This window comes from Polypterus senegalus, chromosome 3, assembly GCF_016835505.1.
Source record: "Polypterus senegalus isolate Bchr_013 chromosome 3, ASM1683550v1, whole genome shotgun sequence".
Taxonomy (NCBI): Eukaryota; Metazoa; Chordata; class Cladistia; order Polypteriformes; family Polypteridae; genus Polypterus; species Polypterus senegalus.
Window position 1 is genome coordinate 93014812 of NC_053156.1, and position 10338 is coordinate 93025149.

The following is a 10338-nucleotide window of genomic DNA, read 5'->3' on the forward strand; positions in this document are numbered from 1 at the left end:
TAATATAAGTCGAAGGCTCAGTTGCATAATGTGACATGCCCAATGTCTCACTCTGATACAGTCAAACAGATTTGATTTTGTCTTTTGTCATAGGAGTGAGCTATGAGTTGCATGAGAGCTACAACCAATGAATTCTCATCTAAAAGTACAATTCATATAATGTAGTAATGAGAAGTAGGACCTCACAAACGGATGAGAGACTTGTCTGTCTGATATCTCATGTTTTACATACCACAACGGAATGAAAAAAGAAGAAAAAAGGTGAACTCACCATACCTGTTAACCTTTTGTACAGCGCCAGCTCCATCATGTTTCCTGTTGTTAATTGTCAGAAAAAAGGTCAAGTATGACTTTGCTGGAAAGTCGGTACATGATCACTAAATACAATGTGTCCAACGATTTTTTGGTTGTTTAAATTACCATAGTCTGACAATAAGATTGACAACTGCAGTCTGCAAGTCTGACATAGCGCATGACTAGAAGTTGTGTAATGTAACATTGGCTTTAGTTACTTAAACAGCTGACCAAACATATTAGATTGAACACAGCCAGACTGACTGGAGCCATTCCTGTTGAGTAAAATCTTCATAATATATTAACTCTGGCCATGAGACTAGTCATCACCAGATGGCTTCTTGAAGAACACTATGCTTCCATCAAAAGAAATTCAAGAAGAGAGGAGCAGAAAAGTTGTTGGAACTTGGAGTTGCTGCACCACAGTGATAGCCATTATCTCTAAATGGAAAACATTTGGAACAGTGGTGAATTTACCCAGAAATGGCCACCCTGCCAAAAATTACCCCAAGGGGTACATTGATGACAATTCAATAATTCAATTGCAGTTCAAAGTCATGGAAACATCAATGCAGTACTCAAACAAAGTGGGTATTTGGCTTTTCTGCACCATCAATGACATAAGTTGCTTCATTTGTTAAGAAAAAGGTTAATGTTTCATTGCTTTGTAGGACAAGGCACACCTTCCTATTAATACATGTGCCTTGTTAATAGAGATGCGTAATTGCCGAAACACACAGAAGGACAAATACAACTGCATGCTTCATTGCTAAATACAAATCTGTACACACTAAAATTGTGTCACTTGTTTGGCTTTTGAAAGCAAATTACCACTTCTTAGTATAACCTGTAAGAAAAAATACAAGTCGTGTCTGAATGGTTCATTAAAGAATGTAATGCTGCCTCACAGTTACTGTATGCAGTAAATATTTTGAGCACAGGTAATAACAGCCCAAGTAATTTTCTAATTCTGGATTTGAACACAGGTATAAGTAATAAAATGTGATCATTCACATAAGAAACATTGAAAACATGCAAACAAAGACTGTTCACAGTTCAGAAATAAACGGTTCATTTAAAGCTAGAAATTATAGTTTTACACATGAAGCTGTAAAAGTTTTAAAAAGGACGGACAGAAATTTAAAGCATCATGAGTTTCATATATATGAAATTTGAAATATTTTTGTTAACCAGCTAATGATGCAAACATAAATCTTATAATAGAAAATATTACAAACTAACCAAAAAAGCATGTTGATTTAAAGAGTTTATTTAAATAGAAATATCCTGAATGATCTTGGAATTCATTAATTCAACAGTACATATACATTGCTTCAAAAAATTAGAGAACATTTAAATCACACATCGGATTACGATGAGTGAAATATTCAAATCAAAACTCTTTACTGAGTAATACTGCGTAATTCTTTGAAGACAAAATGATGTAACATTGGTCAATGGAAATCAATTCAACATCACACCAAAAATCAAAGTCAAAAATTGAAATCACAGGCTGACCCAACTTGTGTGAATTTTATCACGGTAATTCATATTGTGACATGGTAGTGTGTATAAGCCCCCATGTGCTTGTATGCACTAATTACAACATGTGAGCATGCTCCTGATGAGATAACGGTTGGTATCCTGTAGGGTCCCCTCCCAGACCTGGGTCAGGGCATCAGTAAGCTCTTGGACAGTCTGTGGTGCTCACCAAGACATAACATCCCAGAGGTTCCCAGTTGGATTCAGGTCTGGAGAATGTGTGGACCAGTCAGTGGCATCATGCCTTCATCAACCAGGAACTGTCTACACATGAGGCCAGGTATTGCCCTGCACCAGAAGGAACCCAGGGTCCAGTACACCACCATTAAGGTCTGACAATTGCTCTGACAATTTAATCTTGATACCTAACAGCAGTCAGGATACCATTGCCTAGTACCTGGAGGTCTGTGACCCTTCAAGGATATGCCCCAGTAGACCATCATCGACCCACCACCAAACCTATTATGCTGGGTGATGTTGCAGGCTGTATATCATTCAAAACAACATCTCCAGACTCTTCCACATTTGTCAAATGTGCTCAATGTGAACTTGCTGTTATCTATGAAGAGAATGGGGCACCAATGTTGGAGCTGCCAATTGTGTATTCTCTGGTGAATACCAGTTAAGGCAACAAGGTGATGGGCTGTGAGCACAGGTACCACTAGAGGATGTTAGGCCTTCATGGCACCCTCATGGAGTCTGTTTCTGATAGTTTCATCAGAAACATGCACACTAGTAGCCAGCTGGAAGTCATTTTTTAGGGCTCCTCCTGTTCCTCCTCACACAGAGCAGCACATACTGGTGATATACATGCTGCTGATACCCTCCCATGGCCTTGTCCAGGCATGCTTGTGTAATGACCCGTCTCCTGGTATCACCTCCATGCTCCTGAGATTGTGCTGGGAGACACAGCAAACCTTCTTGCGACAATACATATGGATGTGCCATCCTGAAGGAGCTGGACACTTGTGCAACCTGAATCAACTGCTGGTACCACCTCATGCTACCAGTAGTGACAAAGACACTAGCAAAATGCAAAACTACAGAAGAATCAGTCAGGTGGGGTAAGGAGAGAGCAATTGCCTGTGGCCACCACCTCCAAAACCATTCCTTGTTTGGGGTTTGTCTTGCTGTTGCCTCTCCAGTGCACCTGTTGCCACTTTAATTGGCACCAAAGCAAGTAAAGTTGATTCACAATTGCTTATGCTTCCTAACTGGACAAACTGAAATCTTTGAAGCTTAATTGACTTGGTGTTAGACTGTGATGATTAAGTGTTCCCTTATTTTTTTGAGCAGTGTATAGTAATGTTTAGATTCTTATACTTAGTATGGATTTTAAGCTGTATTTTTCAGTTACTGGACAGAAGACCCATCCATCCATTATCCAACCCGCTATATCCTAACTACAGGGTCACGGGGGTCTGGTGGAGCCAATCCCAGCCAACACAATGCAGGAAACAAACCCCGGGCAGGGCGCCAGCTCACCACAGTGGACAGAAGGTGTCAAAATAAATTAAAAATGTGCACATACCTAGATAAAGCAGATAGTTTATGATCATACCATTCTTTATAAACTCTATGCCGAAATTCTCTCAAGATTATAAACCCCTCATTTGCTGTTACATTGGGAGGATCCTCACCTCTTTGACACATTAAATAACAAGTCCTGTATTGTATTTTGGTATCTATGAATGCCAATAACTGTTTACTTAAATCATAGGTAACTACTTAACAGATACATTATACCAGTATTTTAAAAAGGTTTTTACTGTTAGTATTTACTGTATATATGTTTGAACATAATACAAACAAATGCACAATATTGTCTATCCATCCATCCATTTTCCAACCCGCTGAATCCGAACACAGGGTCACAGGGGTCTGCTGGAGCCAATCCCAGCCAACACAAGGCACAAGGCAGGAACCAATCCCAGGCAGGGTGCCAACCCACCGCAGTGCACAATATTGTTCATTTTAATAATGAAGATACTTTAATAAAAAGCTTTGAAATTCTGGTATGGTGACATCACTACTGGGAATTATGCTCTGCTCCTCAGTTAAATGGACAGCTGTCTGTCTAGTTGCTTACCTGTTACAGAACTTATTGAGTAGCTGTGCATGCTGCTGGTGACATGTACTGTCTCTGCTAAGATACCACTGAAGGTTCCCCAAAATGAACATACGTAGGATGCTGAGAATTCCAAGTAGCAGTTTCTACCTTCAGCTAAACAGCCAGTTGCGGAAAAGCTATTCACCTGTGTAAGAGCTTACTGTACAAAATCATTGAAAAAGGTGACAAAGTCCATAGTATGTAGTACTCCTCACTACATATTCACCGGTGTCAAAACTATTTTGTTTAATTTTCAAGTAAAAAAACAGAAGTCACTGAATTGAAATTCATGTAAAAAAAACATTTGGGGAGTTGTGCTCTATTATACCAAATTGCTATAATCTGAGATCTGACTGTTGTGGTAAAAAGATTAGGCAGCAGACAGAAAAAGGTGTGGAGATGGCCACCTCATATACTGAAAAATCAGCAAAAGAAAAGAAACGCGTCTTCACATAAGCGGAGTTCACAACTGAAGTGACTAACAGGTCGAGTCAGGTCTATAAATGTGGTGGATAGGAGAAAGAGGTGGAGTCAGGGAAACAGGAACTGATGTGGCAGTAAGGTGGATTCTGGGTACCGGAAATTATGTCAGCAGGGTTTGCCAGAAGTGATGATGTCAACAGTGGGTGGACCGGTGGAGATGTCATTGCTGCAGAGGAATAAGAGGAGACAGCATCAGGTAAAAGTGCCAACCCCTGGTCTGGCTGACAAATAACACTATTTGAGCCTATAAACTGTCCCCCATGCATAAGTGTGTGACACTGTACAGTGTTCAACAGTAAGACTACGATAAGACATGGGGGTGGCAGTGTAATGATGTGTAGATGGTTTGCTACCTCAGGTCCTGGAAGACATGCTGTTACTGAACAAACCATGAATTCTGCACTTCTACACAGAATATTCTTAAGTGTCTGGTTATCTTTCCATGACCTGGAGATGTGGAGTACTTCAGTTATGCAATGGAAAAATGAAAAAAAGTCTACAGTTGAATGGCTCAGAAGGAACAAAATAAAAGCTTTGGAGAGGCCTAGTCAAAGTCCTGACTTGGACCCTGTAAAGATACTGTGGCAGGACCTGAAACAACCTGTTCACACTCACAAACCAGCCAATGTGTCCGAATTAAAGCAAACAAAAGCAGGCTACTATTCCTCAATAGTGAGGTGAAAGACTGATTTGAAATCATACAAACTTTAACATCAACAACAACAACATTTATTTATATAGCACATTTTCATACAAAAAGTAGCTCAAAGTGCTTTACATAATGAAGAAAAGAAAAATAAAAGACAAAATAAGAAAGTAAAATAAGACAAGATTAGTTAACATAGAAAAGGAGTAAGGTCTGATGGCCAGGGTGAACAGAAAGAAAAATAAATAAATAAAAAAACTCCAGACGGCTGGAGAAAAAAAAAAAAATCTGCATGGGTTCCAGGCCACGGGACCACCCAGTCCCCTCTGGGTATTCTACCTAACATAAATGAAATAGTCCTCTTTGTAGTTCGGGTCCTCACGGAGTCACTTGATGTTAATAGTCAAACAGACTTCTGGCTTTTAATCCATCCATCATTGTTGGAACATCACGGTGATTTTGAGTAGATGGTGGTGGCACAAGCCACCACCAAAAGGACACCAGAAGAGGAAACAGAAGAGAGAGTAGGGGTTAGTACAGATTTAAAAGCCACCATGAATAGTTACTATAATGAGTTGGAGATACAGAGTTTCAGGATTTTAATTACAGTGAAGTTATAAGAAGGCCATGTTAAAGTAATGTGTTTTCAGCAGTTTTTTAAAGTCCTCTACCGTATCAGCCCGGCGAATTCCTATTAGCAAGCTATTCCAGATTTTAGATACATAACAGCAGAAGGCCACCTCACCACTTCTTTTAAGTTTTTTTATTTAAGTATTTTTATGTAAATATGTTATCACATGGATGATAGGGGTGTTGGGTAGCTATGTTCCTTCAGAAAAGAAAGCAATGATTTAAAAGGCTGTATTGTGTGCGGACTCCGGTTACTTTGCATTTTGTCTAAATGTCTGAGTCCATTCATTGTGCATAATACAAAGGATACTAAGAAGGGGACATTGGACTGTTTTAGCTAGCAGATATTCTTTAGGTCATTCATGTCCTTAGGTCTGTACTTTGCCCCCTGTATACAACAAATATGATTTGGGTGCCCTTGTCCTGCGAGAAGGTCCACCTGTGACCAAATTGCAGCTTTCTGGCAAGAGGCAGAATATTTGACCTGAATATTCTGATAGTTGCTAGACTTTACGACTCCATTAATCTTTACAATGGTTCCATTGTTGATAAAGGGTTACTTTTATTGCATTCCTCTTCTGATATCAAATGTACCGAGTAGAGTGTCCTGCCTACCCAAAGTAACTGCCCTCAATCAAAGTCCCAAACATATTTGGCAATCTTCAGCTGCTTCAATTCAGTTTATTTTTAATCAATTTCTTTACTTGTAGGGTGCACATCACCATGTACAGGCTCAGAGCTGCTTAAGGTTGTTTCTTCTTGTCAGTAAGGGTTTCTTTTGGCAGCCCTTCCCAGTAGCCCTTACATGGCCGTACTGTTTTGTCAATAAGGGCTTTCTTATGGGTGCCTGTTTCATGGGTGCACTTTGTGACTGTTGAGTTGGAGACTTGGAGACCCCAAGATGTAACCAGCTATTGGCGTTCCTTTCTCTCCTTTTTCCCATCTGTCATAGTACGTGTGGGCATGATGCAGTTAACAGATAAAAGTGTGAAAGTCGTTCTTCAGAGAGATGCAATAAAAGGGAACTATTTTCGGTTCCCAAAACATCTCATACAGTACTTTTTTAAATATATAATACATTCCATAAATAATCATGAATATGCAATAGAAGGTTTATAAAATACCACTAGGATCTTAATTTTAAAAGAACTGCAAGTTTTCATAATCTGTCATTACTGTGCTATGTAGCTATCTATACAGTAAAGATTTCTTTTGTATCCATATATTAAACTTTATTGCAAGATGGCTGGTTGAAATTTCTCTTGGTGTTACATCCATACATACACACATTGTAAGAGCCAGTCTTAGAAAGCTAATGTTTGATGGTAAATTCATATAAGTGTTTGCTTAGTTTCTATCGAATGTCCGTTCCTCATACAGTAGTTCCATATAATACAGTAGGGCCTTTTTCCCCCTGTAAGTTAACATGAAATAGAATTTTCTTAGTTATATCTCTAAAACAGAGTGTTAGGAAGTTAGGAAGAAGCAGTCTCACTGTTAGCTCAGACTGTTACACAAGTTTGCAATTAGTAGATGGACATATAGTTTTCTCTGCAGTGGACTGGCGCCCTGCCCGGGGTTTGTTTCTTGCCTTGCGCCCTGTGTTGCTGGGATTGGCTCCAGCAGACCCCCGTGACCCTGTAGTTAGGATATAGTGGGTTGGATAATGGATGGATGGATGGATTGTGTCCCTAGTGTGTGCTTGGTGTGTGTGTGTATGCGCTCCCTGCAGTGGGCTGGCGCACTGCCCGGGGTTTGTTTCCTGCCTTGCACCCTGTTGTTATGTCCAGAATTGAACCCTGTGTTTCTTTAAGAGTTTGTACTTAGCTGATTTACTAAAAGACAAGGCAGGAAGGTAATAAAGAGGGTGTGGTGAACTGGTGATTTGTGGGAACAAGAAGGTTGAAATAAAAAAAAATAAGAAAACATTTGGGGAAAACCCGTGTGTGATGTGTTTTTGTGTCTGGATACAACATTTTGGCAGACGAGGATGGCTGAGTTCACGTTACCACCTCCTAACCCGTTCCTGACCATCCCAGGTGAGCCTCCGGTTCCCTGGCAGAGATGGATTGAGTCGTTCAAACTATATTTGGTAGCCCTTGATGTTCAGGATATGGCAGATGCAGAGGTGTGACCAGAACATCATGTGTGGGTGGGCATTTGGCTTGTCTGGGGGGGCAAAAAATATCCACCCATCCATCCCCCATTTTTGTAGGGGGTCAAATAATAATAAGAACATAGTTTTATATAACATATAAAAGCAAAAATTGTGGCATAAATCATAACCTATTGTTCAATAAAATTAACAAAGGCAATGGAACTTGTATTATTATTTTTTGTGAACAAATATAGAACTACATCTACAAGGTAAATATCAATAAAATCAAATGTATACAACATATGAGAGCAAGAACAGAAACGTGGCTCATTGTAGTCATTAGGGAGGCTATAGGATATCAGTTTCCAGTGTTTAACCTGGATATTATCTACAGGACCAGTCTGCAGTTACCCTTGGAAAATTCTGAAATAAATTCATTCATGTCTAGATTTTCTGTGATGTTTTTCTCATGTGCCAGAATGACTAAATTTCTCTTCCTTTAATGTAGCATTGTTCGGCAGAGTGGAGTGAGAATGCAGTTCAAAGTAGAGAAAGAGTTCTTGCATGCAGCTGAAGACACACCAATGATGAGTGCTGTGACATATAACGAATGCAACATAGGGAAGGCCTCTTTGTACTGCTGAATGCATTTGCTTGCTTCAGAGAGATTAGCATCAGCTGGCAGTTTTTTGATCAACATTGCTTTTGACACAGCCATTTCGTTTTGCAAACTCATGCTGTTTTGCTCTGTGCCTGCAAGTGCCTGAAGTGGTTTCAGGAAAGAATGATCAAGAAATAATTCTGATTTTGGCAGAAGAAGCAATGTGGCCCTCAATAATTCAACATTTCTCTGAGAGAATCTTGTCTCCATTTCCACAGTAGCTCTATCAAGAATGTTGAACATTTTTAAAAGCCCTTTTAAAAGTATGATTAGGAGCAATTTGTTCATCAGAGTCACCATGCCCAAACGTAGACACGACAATACTAGCATCAAGCTGTGAATTAACTTTCCATTTCCTTTTGAGCAAATTGGTAGGCCTACTTTCACACTGAGAGAAATGCTCCTCCCAGATTGAGTTGCATCTCATCTCCTTCAGTGTGGCCAGTGAAGCTGTCACCACCTCCCCAGCAGTGCACAAATCCACTGCATGTGCCTATAGAATTGCATTGGCTGGTTTCAGCACACCAAGCACATGAAGGAGGAATTTTCCTGTATTGAAGAAATTCTGCTTTTTTAATTGGGTACATATGGAATGTACTTACCAACTTTGTTTTGTAACAAAGCCTGGACTCAACGCCTTGCCCCAGACATGACAGAAGGACCATCAAAACACTGACACACTAAATTGTATGGGCTGTAACCTAGCTCAGAGAGATGTGACAGAATTTGGATACAAATATATTCAGCATGAAGCTGATTCAGTTCAATTCAGCCAATCAGGTGTTCTTCAGGGATGGAGTTCTGGAGGAATCTAATCACTACAGACAAATTCTCAATGTTACAGTGATCCCTGGTACCATCACTTTTAATGCAAAGTCCAGGAGAGTCAGCTTTTTCATATTTGGTCCTGATATCTTTTATCACCATTTTGGCAAGAGTCTCAATTATTTCATTTCATTTTTTCATGTGTATTTTGCGTTGTCTGGGACGTATTTTACAATTTCTGCAAGTTTGGCATCTTTTTTGATTGTGTAATCAAAGAACTTAAGGAAAAGTCCCTCCTCCCCACCTACGTGATTGTGACCACGCAGAGCCAGTTCATTGACTGCAAGGAACTGAACGGACTCCCCAATGTTTTTCACATAATATCTATTCTTTTCTATCTTTGGCTGGACCCAGCAGTTGAATTATGCTTTCACTCGTCACTGCCCGGCGCCGATACTCTTGCCATGCAGACATGGCTCTGACGTGCGGGATACTAGACGCGTGTTTGTGGAAGCCGCCACCGTCTTTTTCTAGAGATTTTTTCCAATTAGTGTAGCCGTGTTTGGTGAATATGTCCTCGCGGTCCGAACTGGAAACACTAAATTTGCGGCAGGCAAAGCAGAAGCTGGCATCACGGACAGCAAAATATTCAAGGCCATGGTCGAGACTGATACCAGCTTGCACTAAAACATATGAGTGTCTTTCCGAAATCGCGCTTGGGATAATTAATTAAAATGGTCTGGGATCGTCTATCCATATTTAAGTCAGGCAGACCGGACTGTATATTTTGTTGAAGGCAGAGGTTTGGAGTACCCGATACGGGCGCAGAGCTGGAGGATTGTGTAGGCTTATCTACATCTTTTGGAGTTTCAGTTCCTGACGTGGGTGCGTTGTGCTCCGTGTTGGTAGCAGCGGTGCTGGGCTCAACTGTGGAGCCAGCAGCTTGCGGAGGGACAGAGGTTGAAGATGTCTGCTTTTTAATAAGCAACCTATGCATAGCCTTTGGTGTTAAAGAATGGAACGTATACGCTGTTTTAATTAAATAATGCGGTCAACGGGTTCAAAACGTGCTGCAAAATGTGTGGCGAAGTGAACTGTGAGCAGCACGG